Raw genomic sequence first — 21,609 nt, forward strand, 5'->3', positions numbered from 1 at the left:
CAAACCAACAAAGTTGGGGCAGTTTCCATCGACGGCTATACACTTAGGCCCTGATTCTATAAAGGGCACCTAAGTCATGCCTAAAGGGAGGCGTGCTTTAGGCGTCCAATCTAAGCAGTTAATGAGCCAATTAAGGGTCTTAACAAGCGATAATTGGTACTTAGGCGACCAAAGGATGTAGGCTTCACTTTGTAGATGCAGCCACAATTTCATGGACGCCCATGTTTAAAACTCACACCTAACTCAATAGGTCTGGGCGTGGAATGGGCATGGTTTGGGCAATGGCTCAATTTGGGCGTCCTTTGATTCATTTACATAACACTGAGCGACCTAGGGCATCCATATGATGCCTATATTGCAGACGAATGACAACCAGGTCTACTTTTGAGCATAGCTCGGGCTTTAAATAGATCTGAGTTCTATGGACAGACCTAGGCACTCTTTGGACATTCTTGCAGAACTTAGGCACAGTTTGGATGTCCTTAATGCGATCTGCTAAATAGCTCTCCCTTAATTGGCTCATTAACTGCTTAGCTTGGATGCCTAAAGCACGCCTTACTTTACACGCATTTTGCAGAATCAGGGCCTCAGTGCAGTGATTTTCCACTTTTTACATTCAGTATTTGTCTGATGGAATGAAAAAAGTGGAAAATCTCTGGACTAACCCCCCCTCTTTTATGAACGCATAGCGCAGGTTTTAGCACTGGCATCAGCAGCAACTGCTCCAACGCTCATAAAATTCCTGTGAGTGTCAGCGCAGTTACTGCCGCTGCCGGCACTAAAACCCACACTATGCATTCGTAAAAGAGGGGGGGTAAGGGTATAGCCCTTAATAGAGACTGCCCCAACTTTGTTGGTTGGGCTGAGAACTTTTCATCAGCCCCTGGTATGTTAAAAAAAAAAATGTATTGCCTCACTCAGAAAAATTTCAAACTCTGAATTATCTCAATTTTACTTAGGAAAAATAGCTCAATTAATCTTTTTTTTTTTCTAGCCAATGTATCTTAAACTATTCTAGGCATATAATTACGCGTGAGCAGGTTGTTAGGTTGTTTAATGAAGTGTGAAAACTTCTCATTTTCTCATTTTGCTTCTTTCGTTATTTTTTGCAACGCACGTTTCATGTGGTATGCTGAAGTGCGATGACATGCTCACTGCTACTTTCTTGGCTAGAGAGAGAGAGAGAGATGCATCATTTATACGGCTTTTCAAATCCCAGTTTTATTTCCCTCTTATGTTGGCAAACATCTGTGCATGTAGATCTGTGAATATTCACACGAGATAGGAAGGAAAGGAAGAGAATAAAGAAAAGATTGGGGAGCTATATGCTTACTGGGTGCTGATAAATTAATTATTCTATTATTCTGTGGATAGAGCTGGGGAGAACTTTGCTACTGGAGATATCACTATGTAACAAAATTTATTTATTTTTTGTTCCTGGATAATAAGAGGGTCATAATCGAAAGGAACGTCTAAGTCCGTTTTCGTCCAAGTCGCAAATCGTCCAAAGTAAAAAATAGCTTAGGACACATTTTTGAAAAATACATCCAATTTTTTTTTCGTTTCGAAAATCGTCTAACTATACGTCCTGCCAACCTGATTGTCCAAGCCGCTAAATTGTCTATCTTTATACCACATTTTCGTCCAACTTTTCGTTCAAGTCAAAAACGCCTAGAACAAGCCCTGTTGGATGTGGGAGGGGTCTGCAAAGTGATGGACTGAACACCCAGACATGGCACCTAAATAGTGGGGTACCTTACAGGGCACTATTGTGAACTTCACAAAAATGGTGCCATGTTATCATCTCACTACAGCTCCCATATAGGTCATGGTGAGCCCCCCAAACCACCTTCAGAATCCCCTAGACCCACTTATCTACCACCCTAATAGCCCTTATGGCTGCAGGAGCCACTTATATGCCATTACAAAAGGGTTTTGGGGGTGTATAGGTGAATGCACATGTTTTAGTATCAATACAGTGATTACAGGGGCTTATGGGCATGGGTGCTCCTCTCCATGGGTTCCTAACCAACCCCCAAGACGACTTAAGCTGCCTCTGTGCAGGACGACTAGGCTTTTCTATGCCAGCTGCCAGGTGATGATGTTCTGGAGGCTGAATTTTCAAGTTGTAATTAATATTTTTATGGGGTTGGGGGGGAGGGTCGGTGATCACTGGGGTAGTGTGTGGGGGTCTCTATTATGTGTTTGCAGTGCTTATCTGGTGACTTTAGGTTTTAATGTTTTAAATGGTCTAAGTCACAACGTCCAAGTTCCATCTAGGCTCTGTTGTAAAACCTTTGGTTATACATGCTGCACGACTAAGTCTAAGCCTGCCTACGTCCCGCCCAAATCCCGCTCTTGACACTCCTCCTATGGTCGTTCAGCAGCACTATGAAGGCCTAGGTCATTTAGAAATACGTCCAAAACCTGGTTTGATTATCGGCACTTGGACGTCTTTCGTTTATGATCGTCCAAGTGCCGACTTAGGCCGGTTTTTGGACGTTTTTCTCTTTCGATTATGAGCCCCTAAGTGTTCTTTCTTAACTGCTTATGCCACAAAATTATAGAAAATACTGCTACTATTTATCCCTTCTATAGTGCTGAAAGGCATACATAGCGCTGTACATTTGACATTTAATAGATGGCTTCTGCTCAGAAGAGCTTACAATCTAAGTTGCACAGACAGACATGACTTATAGGGTGAGAGGAGTTAGGAGTTGAAAGCAGTCTCGAAGAGGAGGGCTTTTAACTTGGTCTTGAAGACTGCCGGAGACTGAGCCTGTTGTAGGGATTTGGGCAGTTCCAAGCATACAGTGCAGCAAGGTAGAAGGGACGGAGTCTGGAGCTGCGAGAGGAGGAGAATGGCACAGTTAGGAGGGACTTACCAGCTGAGCAGAGCTCACCGGGGGGGGGAGGGCGGGGGGGGAGGCCATAACTGAGTGAATGCATTTGTAGGTTTTGAATTGTAATTGGAAATTGATGGGAAGCCAATAAAGTGTCTTTAGGAAAGGAGTAATGTGAGTATAGTGGTTCTCACAGAATATGAGTTGTGCAGTGAATTCTGGATGGATTGGATGGGAGAAAGATGGTTGAGCGGAAGACCTGAGAGTAGCAGGTTGCAGTTATCTAAGTGTGAAATGATAAGGGCATGGATGAGGGTTTTGGTAGTGTGCTCAGAAAGGAGGGGTAGGGAGAACGAGAGGGCACTCTCTAAAGTTAAAAGGGGATAGATTCTGTACAAACGTAAGGAAGTTCTTTTTCACCCAGAGAGTGGTAGAAAACTGGAATGCTCTTCCGGAGGCTGTTATATGGAAAAACACCCTCCAGGGATTCAAGACAAAGTTAGGCAAGTTCCTGCTAGATCAAAACTTACGCAGGTAAGGCTAGACTCAGTTAGGGCTCTGGTCCTTTACCTAAGGGCTGCCTCGGGAGTGGACTGCTGGGCACGATGGACCACTGGTCTGACCCAGCAGCTGCAATTCTTATGTTCTTATGATTTTGGTGATATTATAGAAGAAGAAGTGGCAGGATTTAGCAATATGTTATATCTGGATGGAGAGAGAGAAGTCAAAGACGACCCCAAGTTTGCAAGCAGACAAGACAGGGAGGATGAGAGTGTTATCTACAGAGAAAATGGCTATCATTTCCCTCAAACCTTGCTTTTGTGACCAGGACATCAATATTTTGAAATGTACCATTTTTGAAGAACATTCCAGATTGATTCTTAGCTTAGTAAACGTAGGGGCTCTTTTACTAAGGTGTGGATGGGTATTGCTGCGGTATAAAAAGATTGTTGCTGTGGTATAAAAAGATTTACCACATGGCAATTCTGGCAGCAAGGCTTACCGTGGCTGTGGGAAGAGATGGGCAGAGGAAGGGGTGTATTGTGGACATGCATACCCACAATGCACTGGCACACTGTGGTAAAGGCATGTGGTGCTTGTTACCATCGAGTTAGCACAAACGCCTTTACCACCTATGAAAAGGCAGGTGGTAAGGGCTTTTCAGATCCGTTACTGCAGCACATGTGGATGGAAACAGTCTCCCAGAAGAGGTGGTTGAGACAGAGACTGTGTCTGAATTCAAAAGGGCCTGGGATAGGCACATGGGATCTCTCAGAGATAGAAAGAGAAAATGGTTACTGCGGATGGGCAGACTGGATGGGCCATTTGGCCTTTATCTGCTGTCATGTTTCTATGTTTCTATGAAATCTGCCTCTTGACAGACACGCCTACGAGCTGCACTTTTTTGACCTGTGGTAATTTCTGAATTGCTGTAGGTCAAAATCAGCAGTAGGCACCTGCTGTGCAAATCTTGGCCATAGGTCTTAGTAAAAGGGCCCCTTAAAGTAACTTCAAGAACTTTCTAGAACTTTCCTTCAATATAAATAGTGTTACAGTATATCTATATAGATCTTAAGTCCACAAACTCAGTTCAGTTCAAACTGCCTAAATGGTAACATATCTGCAATGTTATACATGGCATCCAGAGGCTGCAAACATCTGGCAGATGCATTTTGCTGTGTATGCAGCCAATTTATCAAGACAAGAGGGAAAAAGTACTTCATAGAAGCATCTGCTAAAATGTGCGATGCATACAAGGCATAATTTGGCTTGCCTTTTGGGGATCAAGACAAACCTTGGGCACCTCAGTTCACATGGGAGCACTGCTAAAAACCCTGGAAGGTAAGACAATTTTGCTTCTCACCGGGTTGGAATTACTCTGGGCAACACTTTGGGGTCCTTTTATCAAGCCGCGGTAGGGGTTTAACGCGCGTAATACCACGCGTTAAACCGCATGCCGTGCTAGCCGCTAACGCCTGCTTTGAGCAGGCGTTAGATTGTTAGCCGGCCGTGGGGATTAGCGCGTGATGAAATGTCCGACGCGCTAATCCCGCTAGCGCGGCTTGATAAAAGGACCCCTTTGTCTTTTCATTCTCATATATCTAAAGTAGTATCTTCTTCTTTTCACCTGTGTTCTATTTGGTCTCTTCTTAATAGAAATTATCTGCATATTCTTTTAAGAACATAAGAACATAAGAAGTTGCCTCCGCTGAGGCAGACCAGAGGTCCATCTCGCCCAGCGGTCCGCTCCCGCGGCGGCCCATTTCCTGAGCAGTGGTCCCAGACTATCCCTATGATCTACCTCTACTCCTATCTGTACCCCTCAATTCCTTTATCCTCTAGGAACCTATCCAAACCTTCTTTGAATCCTTGTAACGTGCTCCGGCCTATCACAGCCTCCGGAAGCGCGTTCCATGTATCCACCACCCTCTGGGTGAATGCTTTAGTTTTCTCTAAACTTGATTACTATAATTCTCTTTTTATCAGTCCTCCACAATATCAACTTCACCACCTCCAGCTTATTCAAAATACTGCACTTCGACTTTTGTATCATCACTCTAAGTTTGACCTGTTTATAAGTCTGAACATATATTCCCAATAGTCTATAAAATTTTTTATAAATTCAATATCCTCTCTTTTCAGATCCAGTCCTATGGTCTTCCTTTTTTCCTATCTAGTTTATTTGGTCCTTTTTCTCCTCAAAGATCACTTTGTTCAACTTGGTAACACCTTTTGACTGTTCCCTCTTTTAGGCACATATTTTTAGACATTCATAGGAATTCCTGTTTTTCTGTGATGGCATCTACTCTATGGAATTCTCTTCCATTGTACCTCAGGACCGAACAATCCTTTAAGAACTTTTACAAAGGTGCATTAGGGCCTTTACGCGCGGAATAGTGCATGCTAAAATGCCACGTGCACTAGCCGCTACCGCCTCCTTTTAAGCAGGCGGTAAGTTTTTGCTAGCGTGCGCTATAGCGCGCACTAATCTTGTGCATGCGCTAAAAACGCTAGCACACCTTAGTAAAAGAAGCCCTAAATCTCAATTAAAAGCTTATTTTTTTAATTTGGCATTTGGATCAACAATATCATAAATTTTATAGCTAATCTCACTGGTTTAGAATTTTTCTATTTTACTCCTGTGTCCTTTTGTTTTCTCTTCCATTTCCTTCCTTTGAATAAAAACTGTAATCATACCTGTTCCTCTAACCCTCTTGGTTTGTTTGTTTCTTGTTGGTACAACCCAATATCTGCCTTGCCTTAGATGAAGCCTTCTCCACTTGATTGGCAGTTTTCATGTCTTCACTGATGATTACTCCTAAATCTCGTTCTGCTGAAGTCCTAGTTAAAGTTTCTCCGTTCAAGAAGTACGTCCTGCATGGATTTCTGCTTCCGAGGTGCATGACCTTTCAATGCTAAGAAATGTAAGGTCATGCACCTCGGAAGCGGAAATCCATGCAGGACGTACTTCTTGAACGGAGAAACTTTAACTAGGACTTCAGCAGAACGAGATTTAGGAGTAATCATCAGTGCAGACATGAAAACTGCCAATCAAGTGGAGAAGGCTTCATCTAAGGCAAGGCAGATATTGGGTTGTATCAATAGAAGTTTCGTCAGCCGAAAGCCTGAAGTCATAATGCCGTTGTACAGGGCCATGGTGAGACCTCATCTGGAATACTGTGTGCAATTCTGGAGGCCACATTACAGTAAAGATGTGCGCAGAATTGAATCGGTTCAACGGACGGCCACCAGGATGATCTCGGGGCTCAAGGGTCTCTCGTACGAAGAGAGACTGAACAAATTGCAGCTCTACACTCTTGAGGAACGTAGGGAGAGGGGAGACATGATCAAAACATTTAAGTACCTCACGGGACGTGTCGAAGTGGAAGATGATATTTTCTTTCTCAAGGGACCCTCGGCCACAAGAGGGCACCCGCTCAAACTCAGGGGCGGAAAATTTCATGGCGACACCAGAAAGTATTTCTTCACAGAGAGAGTGGTTGATCATTGGAACAAGCTTCCAGTGCAGGTGATCGAGGCAGACAGCGTGCCAGACTTTAAGAATAAATGGGATACCCATGTAGGATCCCTACGAGGGTCAAGATAAGGAAATTGGGTCATTAGGGCATAGACAGGGGGTGGGTAAGCAGAGTGGGCAGACTTGATGGGCTGTAGCCCTTTTCTGCCGTCATCTTCTATGTTTCTATGTTTCTATGGTCATGTCATGTCTTTTGTGCTTGTTTTTATTATTTTATTATTTTTAGAATTTCATTCTACCCCCTTGATTTTATTGTAAACTGCTTAGACTAAACTTCTGTTTATATTTTGCAGTATATTAAATGGATCTAAGACAATTAATCCCACGATACTTAGGTCAGGATTCTCAAAAACCTGCATTAAAAAGCAACGATCTGCTAATGCAGCCATTTTGATAGCGAATGGAAAAAAGCGAGACATTCTCAAAAAATCATGCACGCAAATGAGGTCGGCGGACAGCAGGAAAGATTTGCTCAATTTGCATGTGCCCATCGCTGGTGATAGCGATGGGCACATGCACAGAAAAAAACACATAAAGAATCTCCCCCCCCCAAAAAAAAAACTGTCAACCAACAATCTCCTCCCCACACACACACCTGCAACGGGAAAGATGCCGATTCTCTTCTGCTGTGAAGAAACCCATGCCGCTGGTGAATCCCCCCCCAAACGGCAGCGACACCCCCACCTGTAGCGGGAGAGGGGGGGTGCCCAAAATTCAAAAAGGACTGTTTCATGTTCAAGAATATACAATTGCATATTATCCAGTGGAGTAAAAGTCCCAATATTTTTCAATAATTTATCTCATTCATTCCAAAACTGTGTTATACAGCTTGAAGATTTAAACTGCTGATAATGCCAGGGTGTGCTGAAGGAGCAGGTCACTGTCAGCGTGTTCTGCCCCATTGTGAAAAGTGGAGAGGAAGAAGAATGCTTGACATCATGACCTGTTCTTGATACTCCCAGAACAATAATGAGCTTATTACAAGGCAGGTGCAGATAGATCATGTTTCATCTTATGGATATACAGAAGAGAAAAAGTTTCAGTTTATTTTTGGTTCATTGCAACTTTTAGTCCCATATGCTGGCATTTTTGTTTTTCAGTTTGCATCACATATTGTTTTAGTAAAAAAAATATATATAAAGTGCATTAGAACTTTAAAGTGCATTAAACACATGCTAATTCATAGGTTAACATGCATTAAATCAATTTAAATGCACTAAGGTCACCTGATACAAAGCTGCAGTAGCAATGCTGGTTTGGAAAATGCACCGAGCCACATAGGAATTCAGTGGGCACTGGTTCATTTACCATTGCAGCATCGCTTCCACGGCTTTGTAAAGGAGGACCTAAATTTTTTAAGGCATTCTAATGAACTGAATATGGTACACTAGCAAATATATGTCCCTCTTTCCTTGTCAATGTGTTGTTACATTATCAAATAGCCATTAATGCAAAAAAATGGGGAGGAAAAAGGGATCTTTTCCAGATAAGCCCCGCCAAAAAGTTAACCCCCGCCACAGGTTTAGCTAAAACCATGCTAAGTGAATACTTGGGGAAAGTGATATACAAGGGCTTCAATAGTTTAATAATTTATAAGGTGGCGGGGCTTAAGTTTTCGCCCGTGCACTTTTTGCATTAGTGGCGAGGCTTATCTGGAAAAGACCCCCAAAAAGCACCATTTTTATGTCTGTGGTAAAAAATGGCCTCAGTATGCAGAACCAATATGCGGCTGTGCTAAGGCCTTTTTTTTTTTTATCACAGCTTAGTAAAAAGAGCCCTTAAGAGGAAATCTTGTATACACTGACTGTGCTGTATAGGTTATCATACAGTAACATTCCACTTCTTTGCCAGGTTTAGCTGATGGTATCTGTAGAGAGCTTTTTAAATATAGCTTTAGCAGGTTTTCCCATCCTTGGCGTCCTATACTTCAACCATGCACCTATGAACTAATGGGACTCTTGCAAACTATGGCATTTCTGCATGTTATCTAGACCAATTTTATCCATCATGTGAAAAGTGTTTTCAAGGTTGATAATTGCAGGTTGCTTATTACTTGAACTGTTTTTCTGCTCCTATTATTTATCTCATTAAAATCAAAAACATTCTCATCCACACTTTTCTGAAGTAAGGAAAGTGATGCCATTGTTTTCCTGTCAGGTTTATTTTAAAATTTATGTAAAGCAGAGAGCTTTAAAACCTTGAAGCCTGATAATAGCAGATGCACCAGAGCTGTGGAGATTTATATGCCTTTAGGCCATAAAGAGGCAACTACACTAGTTTCAAGCAATTTAAGAGGAGATTCACAGCAGTGCCCTGTAAAATGAAATGGCAAGTCCAAAATTGTCCTCGGAGGTAATGGGAAGATTCTCTCTCGTCTACAAGACGTGATGAACATATCTTCTGAACTGCGCGCAGAGCAGCACAAGGAGCTAAAACATTAGCTGGATAACATTAGCACTGAACCCTGAAAAAGGGGGGAGCGTGTTTTCTCTGGGCCTGAAATATTCACTACCATGCAATAAACAGCATACGGTTTTTATCTACCTCTAGAGTTCTGAGAACAGATGGTGATTACATACCCAAGCTATCAAGGAATCAACTTGAACATAATGAAGTCAAAAACTGTGTAAAATGCAAAATACTATATCACTTACCAAGAGTGAATAGTTTTAAGCAGGCAAAACTCATGGTCAGGGACCTAGCGGAAACTGGTGTCGGAGAACTCCCCAGTCACCAATGGCATGCAAGCTTTCTTTTCTTGCTGCATAAAAAAAAAAAGAAAAAAAGAACTAGAAATTTTATTTAAAAAAAATCATTTGAACAGTTGGTTTAAATTAATTGCATCTTTCTGAAATGAGGAGACATAATATGTTTTCCAAAAGCTGGAGAAATATTATAACCCAGAACATACAGAATTAGATATATTCACGATAGGAGAAGTCAGGGCTCTCTTCCTATTCAGGGCCGGATTCTCAAAACTTACCGTGCCTTTAATGATGGTAGCTAAATCAATTCCAGCTGGCCGATTATCAGAAAGGCTCACCCTGGTCTTTTCCAAGCTTCCTAGCAGACTCCGACTCTGCCATGTAAATGTAATACAATAAGGTCAATAATATTTAAATGGTATTAGAATGAGGTCATTGGTATTAAAACAAGCACTCCAGGCAATTCTCTAAAGTTTCCAGATGATTCTCTAACCTCGTTGTACTACATTTGTGGACAAAATTTCCCAGCAGGTTCTGAGCTATCGTAGCCTTACTTTCCAGTCAGTACCCACCACAAAAAATTCCCCTCCTACCCACAAATAAAAAAAGACCCCCAATTCCTCCCTTCCTCACGCTGATTCCCCCCTTCCTGGGCCATTTGATGCTCACCATTCAGCAGCAGGGATGCTCACTCCCTCCTGCTGGCAGGCTGCTGGGGTGATGGTAGGGGGGAGGGGGTTATATAAATACTTAACCAAGTTTCCTTCTTTTTGTTTCCTGCTTCCCTGGCCACTGCACCAATACTGTTAACAGAAGAGGGTCGCTGGCTAACCCAGCCATTGAACCTGGAGCAGGAAGGATTGGGAGTAGTAATAGAGTCTATAAAGTTGCTGCACCTGCCACTGGTGGAAATTGAAATAGGGAATAAGCACATTACCACATCTATACGTGGAGAAAGAGGAAGGAGTGCTGATGGAATTGGAGAGGACAGGAGAATTCCTGAAGGTCCACAAGGATAAAGAATCCCAGTGGTAGAATTCCCATTCAGGAAGAAATTGCTTACCAAGCGCTTTGTGACTGGAGGTTCAGAGAGTACATATAATTGAGTGGAGGAGAACCAGATAAACTGGGGTCAATTCCCACTGCAGTTCCTTGTGACATTCAATAAGTCACTTAACTCTCCATCGCCCCAGGTACAAGAACTTAGACTGTGAGCCCATTAGGGACAGGGAAAATATATAAACCACTTTGTACCGCAGAAAGGTGATATATTAAAATCACGAAAGCAACTTCCCTCCAAGTGAGGAGCAAAAAGAGATCAAAGCTATACAAGGGCCTGTACTAACATTTGAGAGAGCAGTGCAAAGAAGAATCACTATAATTTATGGAACCCAAGTACAGTACCAGGTAAAGCTTTGGATTCTTGCCCAGAAATAGCTAAGAAGAAAAAATAAAAAATTTTTTTAAAAAAATTTAAATTGAATCAGGTTGGGCAGACTGGATGGACTATTCGGGTCTTTATCTGCCGTCATCTACTATGTTATTATGTTACTATGTTAGTTGTTTTTGAGAAGTTTTTGTAGGAAAAATTTCAAATGTGGAGCCATTTCCCACTGGCAGGTGGCTCTAGTATGCTTCTGCAGGGATGTGTGCCCTAACACAAGAGGTTTGCACTAGAAAATGTGATGCAGCATCACGTGTTCCTGCCCCTCTCGCTTGGAGAGCACCCCTGAACATGTGCCGAGGGATGTGCATTTGTTCTCTGTGCCTTTCATAAAGCTAACAAGCTAATGATCTTTCTGGAGGCTTTAAAGGAAAATAATTTCTATTGCTTAGCCACATTTGCTGCAGCCACCTGTTGGACTCAATAAGTAGAATCCATTTATGAAATGGGGACTGATCATCGATAACTATCCTTAGCAGGGATGAAAGTGAATTTCTCAGACATCTGAGAGTCCCAGCTGTGATCAGTTACTAGAATTAACTGGATTAGGTACTACTGAACAACATTTATTTGATCAGGGATCAGATATGTTTCTGCTATAAGATTTGAGTCAATTATAATAAAATTGAACTGAAGCTTAATTGTTTTGCATTATCATTGGTAACCACTTTGAATCTGCACGCGACTTTTGCAGTTTTATGGTATTTTTTTTTTTTTTTTATTCTTTATTCATTTTCAAAATTACAATAATTGTTATATATGTTCAATCAAAATAACAATAAATACATCACTTAAAAACTATCATTGGTACAATACATAAATTCTTATCCCTCCCCCCTTCCCACCCCTCCCTACCATGTATTTCATTATCTTATAGAATATGTAATAATAAAATATCCCCCCCCTTCACTATTAAACTTATAAATTTAAGGGAAACAATGTCAACTAATCCGTACAATTTTTGTTAATGGTTTTATGGTATTGTAATGCCTACTTATTTGCATAGCATTATTAGATGTATGCAGTGCTGTACATTAAACACCCAAGAGACAGTCCCTGCTCAGTAGAGCTTACCATCTAATTAAAACAAACAGGACAAGTAGGGGGTCAGGGAGTTTCTCGGAGAGGGAATGATAACACAGGCATGGGTGCTTTATAAGTGAGTGGGAGTTAGGCGTTAAAAGCCTAATACTTAGTCCAATGGGTTGAGAACATAGGAAATGGATTCAGTTCCCGCTGTGGCTCCCTGTGACCCTGGGTGGTAATGGAACTGTTTTCCACCTGCTTTTTTTGTTAACCATCTATCTCAAAGTACGGGTCAGATTCAAAACTATTTAGGGAAAAGTGATAGGACTCGATATATCACCTTTCTGTGGTTTGAATCAACATGGTTTACATATACATAGGGTTGCCAGATTTCCTCTATAAAAAAAGAGGGCACCTGGCCTCGCCCCATTCTGCTCCCAGCCCTGCCCCATTCCACCTCCAGCTCTGCCCCACTACTCCCCTAGCCCTTCCCACACACGAACCCTTTACGAACTCGGGACCACATCTGCACGTGTGCAGAAGTCAATGCGATGACATCACATGCATGCATAGGACATCATCATGTCCACATCCGCGCATGTGCAGATGCCCTCCAGACATGGCCCTGAGATCGGGGAATTCTAAAACCTGAACAAACTGCCACATTTTGGAAATGCCTTTGGGCACCCAGACAAAGTGACGTAGTAAGGGGGGCTGAGGGGGGGCAGTCTGCTCCCAGGTGCCATGTTGGTGGGGGCACTGGCACATCTTTTCCTCTCTACCCTTGCCTCTTCCTATTCCTTCCCTCCACGCACCCTCCCTCTTCCCTTCAACCATACCTCTAGCTGAAGTTATTGTTCACGACGGTTAACAACGTGCTCTTCGCGACCCCCATTGGCTCTCCCACTGATGTCACTTCTGGATGCCGCACATAGGAAGTGACATCAGAGGGAGAACTGGCAGGGTCGCAAGGAGCACATTGTTGACTGCCACGAGCAACAACTTCAACTAGAGGTACAAGGGAAGGGAAGAGGAGGCATGCGCGGCAGATGGGATCATGGAAGGAGCGGGGCGAAGATGAGGGCAGGGGAGGTGCACCACCACCCCGTGTGCCTCTCACCCTCGCTACGCCACTGCCCAGACAGTCCTCAAAAAAGAGGACATGTCTGGGTTTTCCTGGACGTCTGGTAACCCTACATATATAGGTACTTATTTTATACCTGGGGCAATGGAAAGCTTGCACAAAGTCCAAGGAGCTGCAGTGGGAATCAAACCCAGTTCCCCTGGTTCTCCAGCCACTGCACTAACCATTAGGCCGCTCCTTTCGGTTTGGTTAGCATTCTAAAAGGATGATGCATTTACATTTCCTCTACACATATTTCAAGGTAATTTGTTTTTATGGCTGATGCTCTGTCATTGCTAATGTGGTCACTGAACCCAGATTGCTAGATCAAAGCCTCTGCCTCTAGCAGGTCACATGAAGATTTGATTTTTCTCTGCCAGAAATAGATTTCTAAGTTCTGAAGTTTCTGAGTAGTCCCTTGTATATGGACTATGAATGTGTTTTTGAATATCTAGAAAGCCTAATTTGGACAGTTACAGAGTGAGGTGGGGTTTATGACTTGTTTGTTCTCTTAATAGAATTTGCTTCCGGTTCTCTTAACAGAATTTGCTTCCGGTCTTAAGATAGTCAGCTGTGAATAAACATGGGATTCATTTTTTAAAAGATGCAGATGTCCAAAAAATCCACAACAAAAGAACAGCATTAAATATTCTTTAAAAAAATCATCTTATATATAATTTTTTGTAATTTTAAAATCTTCAGATCATGCCAACCACCAGCCAAATTATTCTTAGGTTTATTTTTTTTTCATTGGCTTATGTCTCATCATCAGATTTAAATTATATTTTCTTATAAAGTGCTCTGTGCAATTCATGTGATCAGTTCATATGTGAAAATCACTTCCAAACTTATGAATTAAAAACTTTGTACTTAGCTTCAACTGTAATTTTTTCTGCTAAATCTTTAAACATCGGGTTGGACTTATTGGCTCGACATGTTTCGCCCAAAGGCTTTCTCAAGAACAAGACCCCTATGAATAAAAAGCAGAGTGGTAAATATCTCCTTATATTAAAAAAAACTCCATGTAGATAATAAGTTAATACTTTAAACTTTTCAAATGAATTACCCCTTTTGTTTTGCACCGCTGCATCCCGGCAACATATCTTTAGTCCAAAGATGGCTGCGGCGTATATCATCAAGTACTAATGACGACAGTGAAGCAGGAGGAGTCTATACTAATGTCATCCATTCGATTTCTAAATTCAATCCTCCTGGAGTTACTGTGTTTAGAGTAAAAAAATCCAGCATTGTTCTCTAAGTCAATAATCCGCCATGGTATATGTACTGCTATTATTCTTAGGGTAATGCTATATCCCACTTTCCCTTCCCCTCACCAGCTCTCTGACTGGGAAAATTAATAGCATACACAGATGACTGAAAGCATAATATAGGTTTATTCATACAATTTTATAATAATGAAATCATGCAGTAAGGAATCAATAATTTGTTACCATATATTGCATCATCACTCCGGTATCGGGGGACTAGCGAAACATCGGAGGCAGCGCATTCATCTCATATCAGCATCACACGGCTCTTCAGCAGTGGAGAAGTCCCGATTCCACTGAGTTCTGCCTGTCTTTTTATGCCCAGATTATGGTCAGGATCCGGTTTGTATACGTGTTCAAACATGAACATGTCACAAACAAGTTATTATGGTCAGGATCCGGTTTATGTATTGTGCTCAAACATGAGCATATAGGCACTTTTTTACTCAAAGTATTATGGTCAGGTTCCGGTTTATGCATATCCTGCTTTTCCCCCTTTCTCGATTGAGTCATCCATATCCTGTTTTGACTAAATCTGGCTCACCAGGTGCAAGTTATCTTTCTGAACTCTAGTTCCCCTTTTAAAAACAGAAAGTTGTTATTTGGTATTAGGATCCTTTTAGTAGAAGATGGTTTCTTAAACAGCCATTGTTACTAAAAACAACTCTCATATCATATATATCCCATACGTATCACAGTATATCATCTGTAGTATGAGATTTGTCCAACCAATGTTGGACTAGCGGTGCTTGAATATTTTGAGTGGTGATGCGAGATTTATGTTCATTTAATCTGATATGGACCGGACGACTACTCCTACCTACATAAATTAGACCACAAGGACAAGTAATTGCATAGACTACATTCTGGGATCTACATGTAGTTTGATCTCGTGCTCTAATAGTTATATCCCTGTTAGGGGGGGCCCATATATTTTCTTCAATAGTTTTATCGCACCACTAGCAATGACCGCATCGGCTATAATTTCCATCAGTCATTCCTCTTCCAGCTTCTTCATATCTATATTTTGACAGTCTCTCCCCCAAATTTTGACCTATGTTATATACTATCATAGGAAATTCTTCAACAAAAGTTGGTATAATTTGAAGAATGTGCCAATGTTGTTTCATACTTTTAACAAGAAACATAGGAAAGGTCATAATACAGAATCACACATACTAATCTTTCCTCCGCCTCATGAGAGTGTTCTTGCAAAAGTAGTCCCTGATTGGAGTATTTCACCCTGAGGAAAGCTTTTCTTATATATATTTTTGGGTATCCTCTAAGGGCAATCCTTTCTTCCAATATTTTTGATTGTTTGAAAAATTCATCATCATCTGTACATAATTTTCTTAAACAGAGGAACTGTCCAACAGGCAGGTTAGCTTTCAATCTCTGGGGTGATGGCTGTGAAAACGTAATAATGTATTTTTCTCCACTGGTTTGCGATATAGCGTAGTGTGTAGCTTATTTTGTTCTTTATATATCAACATATCCAGAAATTCCATTTTTTCAACATCTGAAGACATTGTGAATTTTATTTGGGGGTCCAAGTTATTTAGCCAATCCCCAAGCTGCATTAAAGTTTATTTTGTATCACTCCATATAAAGAATATGTCATCTAAAAATCGTCGCCAAAAAATAACAACTAAAAATTGAGGCTGTTCTTTTGTTGTGGATTATGTGAAATATTGACAGCATTTTGAACAATATTGGGCTATATATTTACACTGTTAGTGGTGATTACAGCCGGTTGAGATATCTTAAAAAGAACGATGTCCAAAAAATGGCATAACCCAGCACTTGGACATTTTAATCGCCAATGCATCCGAGTGCTGATTTTCAAAACAAAGGTTTTAGTCGTCCTCCAGGACATCTAAATGTTAAGGGGGCATGTAATAGGCATGTTTTGTGCAGAATTTGGGTGGGCTTAGCACTTGAATATCTTGCAGGGATAATTAAACCTTTGTTTTCAAGATGTCCAGGGAGTCATTTGGATGTTCAGAGTTAGACCTATTTTCAAAGCATCTAAGTGCCATAAAGGTGCACAAACTGACCAGATGACCACTAGATGGATGAAAACATGTCCCCCCAGTAGTCACTGACCCCCCCATCTCCACCCAAAGATGTGATAGAAACAGTGCATACCAGCCTGTATGACAGCTGCAGATATTATGGGACATCCTAGTAGAGCAGCAAGCAGGTGTCTGGAGTAGTCTGGTGGGCAGGGTAGTGAACCAGGCCCATATCCCATGCTACCCACTACATTTATGGTGGAAAGTGTGAGCCTACCAAGACATACTGTACTTCCACATAGGTAATACCTGCAGCCATAAGGGCTATTGGGATGCTAGATAGTTGGGTATAGTAGGTTTTGGGTGAGTTTTGGAGAGCTCACCATACACTAAAAGGGGATTCTGGTGAAATACTATATGTACCTGGCATCCTTTATGTGAAGTTCATAGCAGTGCCCCTTAAGGTGCCTCACTGCTCTGTTGGCATGTCTGTGTGGCCAGTCCATTATGATGCTGGTCCCTCCCTTGTCCAAATGGGCTTGATTTGGATGTTTTGAACTTCAATGTTTTTGTATTTGAAAATTGGCAAAATAATTAGATGTCCTAAGGGTTAAGATGTCTAAATAGGTCATTTTCAAAAATAAAATTTGGATGTCTAGCTGTATCAAAAATGGATGTTTCCCTGCCCCAACTTCGGGATGAAATGTCCAACGTCAGACTTAGATGCACTATTGAAAATAGCCCTCCATGTTAAAAAAAATAAAAATTAATAAATAAACAACCAACCCCCCCAACAATCTATCAAAGCTTGTTTTCTGCAGATCTCAATTGTTACATAAATTAAGTCAAGCAAAGGATATTAAGTACAAACACCCAATAGAAGAAAAAAGGGAAAACATTTAACACACATTATTCAAAGTCCGTGTCAAGAGGAGAGAATGATAACAAAAATAAAAAAAAATGACAAATTTCAAAAACATTTGGGACATATAATCCTGAATAAATTTGTAAATAGCCTGCACTCACACTGGCCACCTCACCTAAGTGACATAACTTCACTACCTGGATCTTCAACTGTCACAATATTGTCTTCAGTGCCACTTGCTGACTGGTGATCAACTGAGCCCATTTCTCGCAATTTCCTCAAAATGTATTCTATGCTTAACCTCTTCCACCTCTTTTCTTGCAGCAGTCATGTCAACAATACAAATTTCTAATAAGGATCAGTTTCTTCTAACTGAAAACCATGATAACTTTTTAAAATAAAATGGCATCTGCACATATCATAGCAATAATTGGTGGGTGGTGGTATGTCCTCTAGATGAGGTGGCCAGCATGCGTGGAGGCTTATTGCAAATTTAGGGCCCCTTTTACAGTTTATTTATTTATTCAATTTTCTATACCGTTCTCCCAAGGGAGCTCAGAATGGTTAACATTAATTTATTCAGGTACTCAAGCATTTTTCTCTGTCTGTCCCGTTGGGCTCACAATCTGTCTAATGTACCTGGGGCAATCAACACCAAACAACAGAAGAAAGTGGTAACTTGCCTTACAGAAGCAACTAGTACAAAAGAAAGGCAAGTACGATGTCCAATCCAACCAAGGCAATTTTATTGAATAAGCGTAATAACATACAGTCCCAACAAAGATCCAAGTTTCGGCAGTGCAGACTGCCTTCTTCAGGAAACAAACAATATTTGCTGCAGTTGGGAGGTGTGTCCAGGGTGATGTCAGCCAGCTCCTTCTAAATTAGCAAATCTTAATATGGTGTTCACACACTTTCCAATCAGCTTGCATGCACTGTCCCTCCTTCCCTCTTCAGTGGGTCGCAACCCGCTGCTTTAGCCCCCAAGGTGAGGAGGCCAATGTCGTTGGCGAGACCCCATGCGGGTGCGCATTCTCTACTCGGGGTCTTGATGACAACATTGGGGGCCAAAGCAGCAGGTTGCAACCCCCTGCAGAGGGAAGGAAGGACAGTGCACACAAGTCAATTGGAAAGTGTGTAGACGCCATATTAAGATTTGCTAATTTAGAAGGGGCAGGCTGAATAGTGAGAGCCGTTTTGGGCCGCATGTTGTACAGGGCTGACATAAGGTAAACCACTAAAGATAGGACTACGCTTTATGTAGTTCTGGCACTTAATTGCATAAATGCCAACTCTGCCCACAAACCACCCACAAATTAGCCATTTTTGTTTTAGGCTCTAACTACAATATTCAGTGCCACTGAATATCCATAGCTAGCCCTCAACAAGCAATTTAAAAGCCAGGAGCATCTCCTGACCATTTAAATCATTTTGAATATTGACCCCCCCCTTTATTTTTATTATGCAAAATAATTTAAATTTATACAAGCATGCCACGTAATTGGAGCTGCTTTTTCTGCATAGAATTGACCTTTAGACTGCAGCGGGAAAGTGAAAGTTCTGGGTATAATATGACTTAAGGTACTAAATGGTCTAGCCCCAAAATACATAACAGATCTCTTCTCATTCCCAACCAACAGACATGAAAGAAAAACACACATGAAATTTATCTCCCCACCGGCTAGAGGGTGCAAATATAAGAGACACCATCAACAACTGCTATCATATCAAGCTGCCATATGGGGTAAAGACCTAGAAAAACTAATTGCGCACACAAACAACTATGAAGAATTCAGAAAACACCTAAAAACTTACCTATTCTTGAAATACCTAGGTAACGAACCGGAACATCAACCCCCCTCGTAACATCACCACACACCTGAATTTTCAACTGTTAACCCCAAACCCCCCTAATCACTAAACATGAACACTATACGAACTTACGGAATATTTCTTCTTCTGTCTAAACAACTTGGCGCTTCCTGGCCTTGCAACACACAAACTGACGTTAACACTACTAATGTCATCAGATGTACAATGCTATACACTTTAAGTAGTTGTACGAGAGATACACTGCTATACTCTCTAATTCGCTGTATGAAAAACTTCTCTTGATTGTATTTACAGTTTCTTTATTGTAATCCGCTATACCCTCTAATTCGCTGTATGTAAAACTTCTCTTGATTGTATTTACAGTTTCTTTATTGTAAACCGCTATACTCTCTAATTCGCTGTATGAAAAACTTCTCTTGATTGTATTTACAGTTTCTTTATTGTAATCCGCTATACTCTCTAATTCGCTGTATGTAAAACTTCTCTTGATTGTATTTACAGTTTAGTTTATTGTAAACCGCCTAGAAGTCGCAAGATTACAGGCGGGATATAAGAATAAAGTTATTATTATTATTATTATTATTAAAGCTGCTGCAAGAAACTGGGGGTCAGATCAGGCAATAATTTGTTCAGGAAGAACAGAGTAGGCAGAAAGAAGGGACACACGGCAATTTATAGTGTTAACAAATCCAGGGGGCTAGGAGGAAGGTAAGAAGCACTGTAGGTTATCTTGAAATTGAGTATTGCGACTTCCATATATTCCGGTGCGATCTACAGACCTTCAGTGTGGACAAGAGTTGGTATTTTAGATTTATGTGTGTTTTATGTACCCTGCCTTGGGCATTTTTGTAAGGGCAGGTGAAATATCAAAATAAATGAAAAGAACATGAACTGTTGCACTGATATTTAAAATAAAATGTCAATAAAATCTTTGGAGTTGATTGAGGTGACAAAGAGACTAAAAGCAAAAGTACAAGGGCATTGAGCTTTTTTTAATCTTTTTTTTTTTTCAGCTGTCTTTATTGAGAGCCCACACACACATAGTGTGAGAGCACTAATCAGGTCCAACATTGAAATAGCAAACTACAGTATAATTAGGTATTCAAAAAAGCAATAAAATCTCATTCTCATCCTCAAACTCAAACTATGTACTTATCATCAGACATACTGGAAACTTTACGAGCAAGAGAAGTACAGGCAGTCCCCGAGTTTTACAGACATCCGACTTAAGTAAAACTCATACTTAAAAACATGGTTGCGGCTTCATTTGATTTCACGGAGCAGTGTTTCCAGGGACAAAGACTCTACTTCTCCTGTAGCAGATTCAAGAATGATGTATGGCCACATTAAGAACACCCTTAAAAACGTAACGTAAAAATGATGCATGTTGGTGGTTCCTGTGTGCTCTGGCTCAAGGAAGGCAGGGCATGGCCATACATGCAGAGAATCTATAGGCCCAGAACCCAGTACCTACATTGATTGGACGAGCAATGTCTTCACAAGTTTAGGTTCAACAAGGAGACCATTCTTCACCTATATGTAGGGTTGCCAGTCGGAAAATCCGGATCCCTAGACCTGCCCCCAAGCCCATCTAGTTCTGCCCATCCCTGCCCTGTAATGCCCTAATCCTTCCCCCAGTCCTGCCTGCACCCTCCCCCCACCCCCCTTGCTGCCTGCTCTTGACAGACTAGGAAGAAGTCCACGCATGCGCGGACTTCCTCCCTGCCCGATGCAATTTGAGGAGGCTTTTCAAAACTTGGACAACATGTTTACCATACCATATTGTTTCTTATACACCACAAATGTCATCTGGGAATCATTGCAGCTTACATAAGATTAATAAGGTTAGCAACATAGACATTATGAATCATAGCAAGACTATAATGAAAACAGATGTGTTTTTAGCACCTTCCTAAATTGAAGACAGGACGAAGTCTGACATAAGCAAGTCAGGAGGCAATCCCAAATTTCGGGGCCTTGAAACTCAAAGGTGGATTCAATGAGTGATTTCCTCCGAACTTGACGTGGGCGGGGAAGAGATCATTTATAGTGCTGAGTCATTTTTGAGTTATAGGAGTGTGAAACTTGGATGGCTGAAGTTAGCCCAGGCCAGCTTTCTCCCTATATAGCCCTGTGAACCATACATGCAATTTTAAATTGAATTCTATATTTCGCTGGCAGTTAAAGATCACTGTAACCCTTGCCTTCTTTGCCATAGCCAGCTTCTACATCATTACAGTCGCACGCTGCTACCTTGCTCTGCATTACTCAACCTCTGAGCACTGCTCTCAGGAGAGCCAATCGATAAATTGTTTTCTCTGAGCGCGAACATCAAACCGTGACAGACTTTAATGAACTGGCTCAGTTTCCATCAGTTTGGTAGGCAACTGATTGCACAGATATTGAAAATCAGGCCTCAGGCTAGGAGTGATGGCAGCTATCACAGCT

This window comes from Geotrypetes seraphini, chromosome 6 (genome assembly GCF_902459505.1).
Source record: "Geotrypetes seraphini chromosome 6, aGeoSer1.1, whole genome shotgun sequence".
NCBI lineage: Eukaryota > Metazoa > Chordata > Amphibia > Gymnophiona > Dermophiidae > Geotrypetes > Geotrypetes seraphini.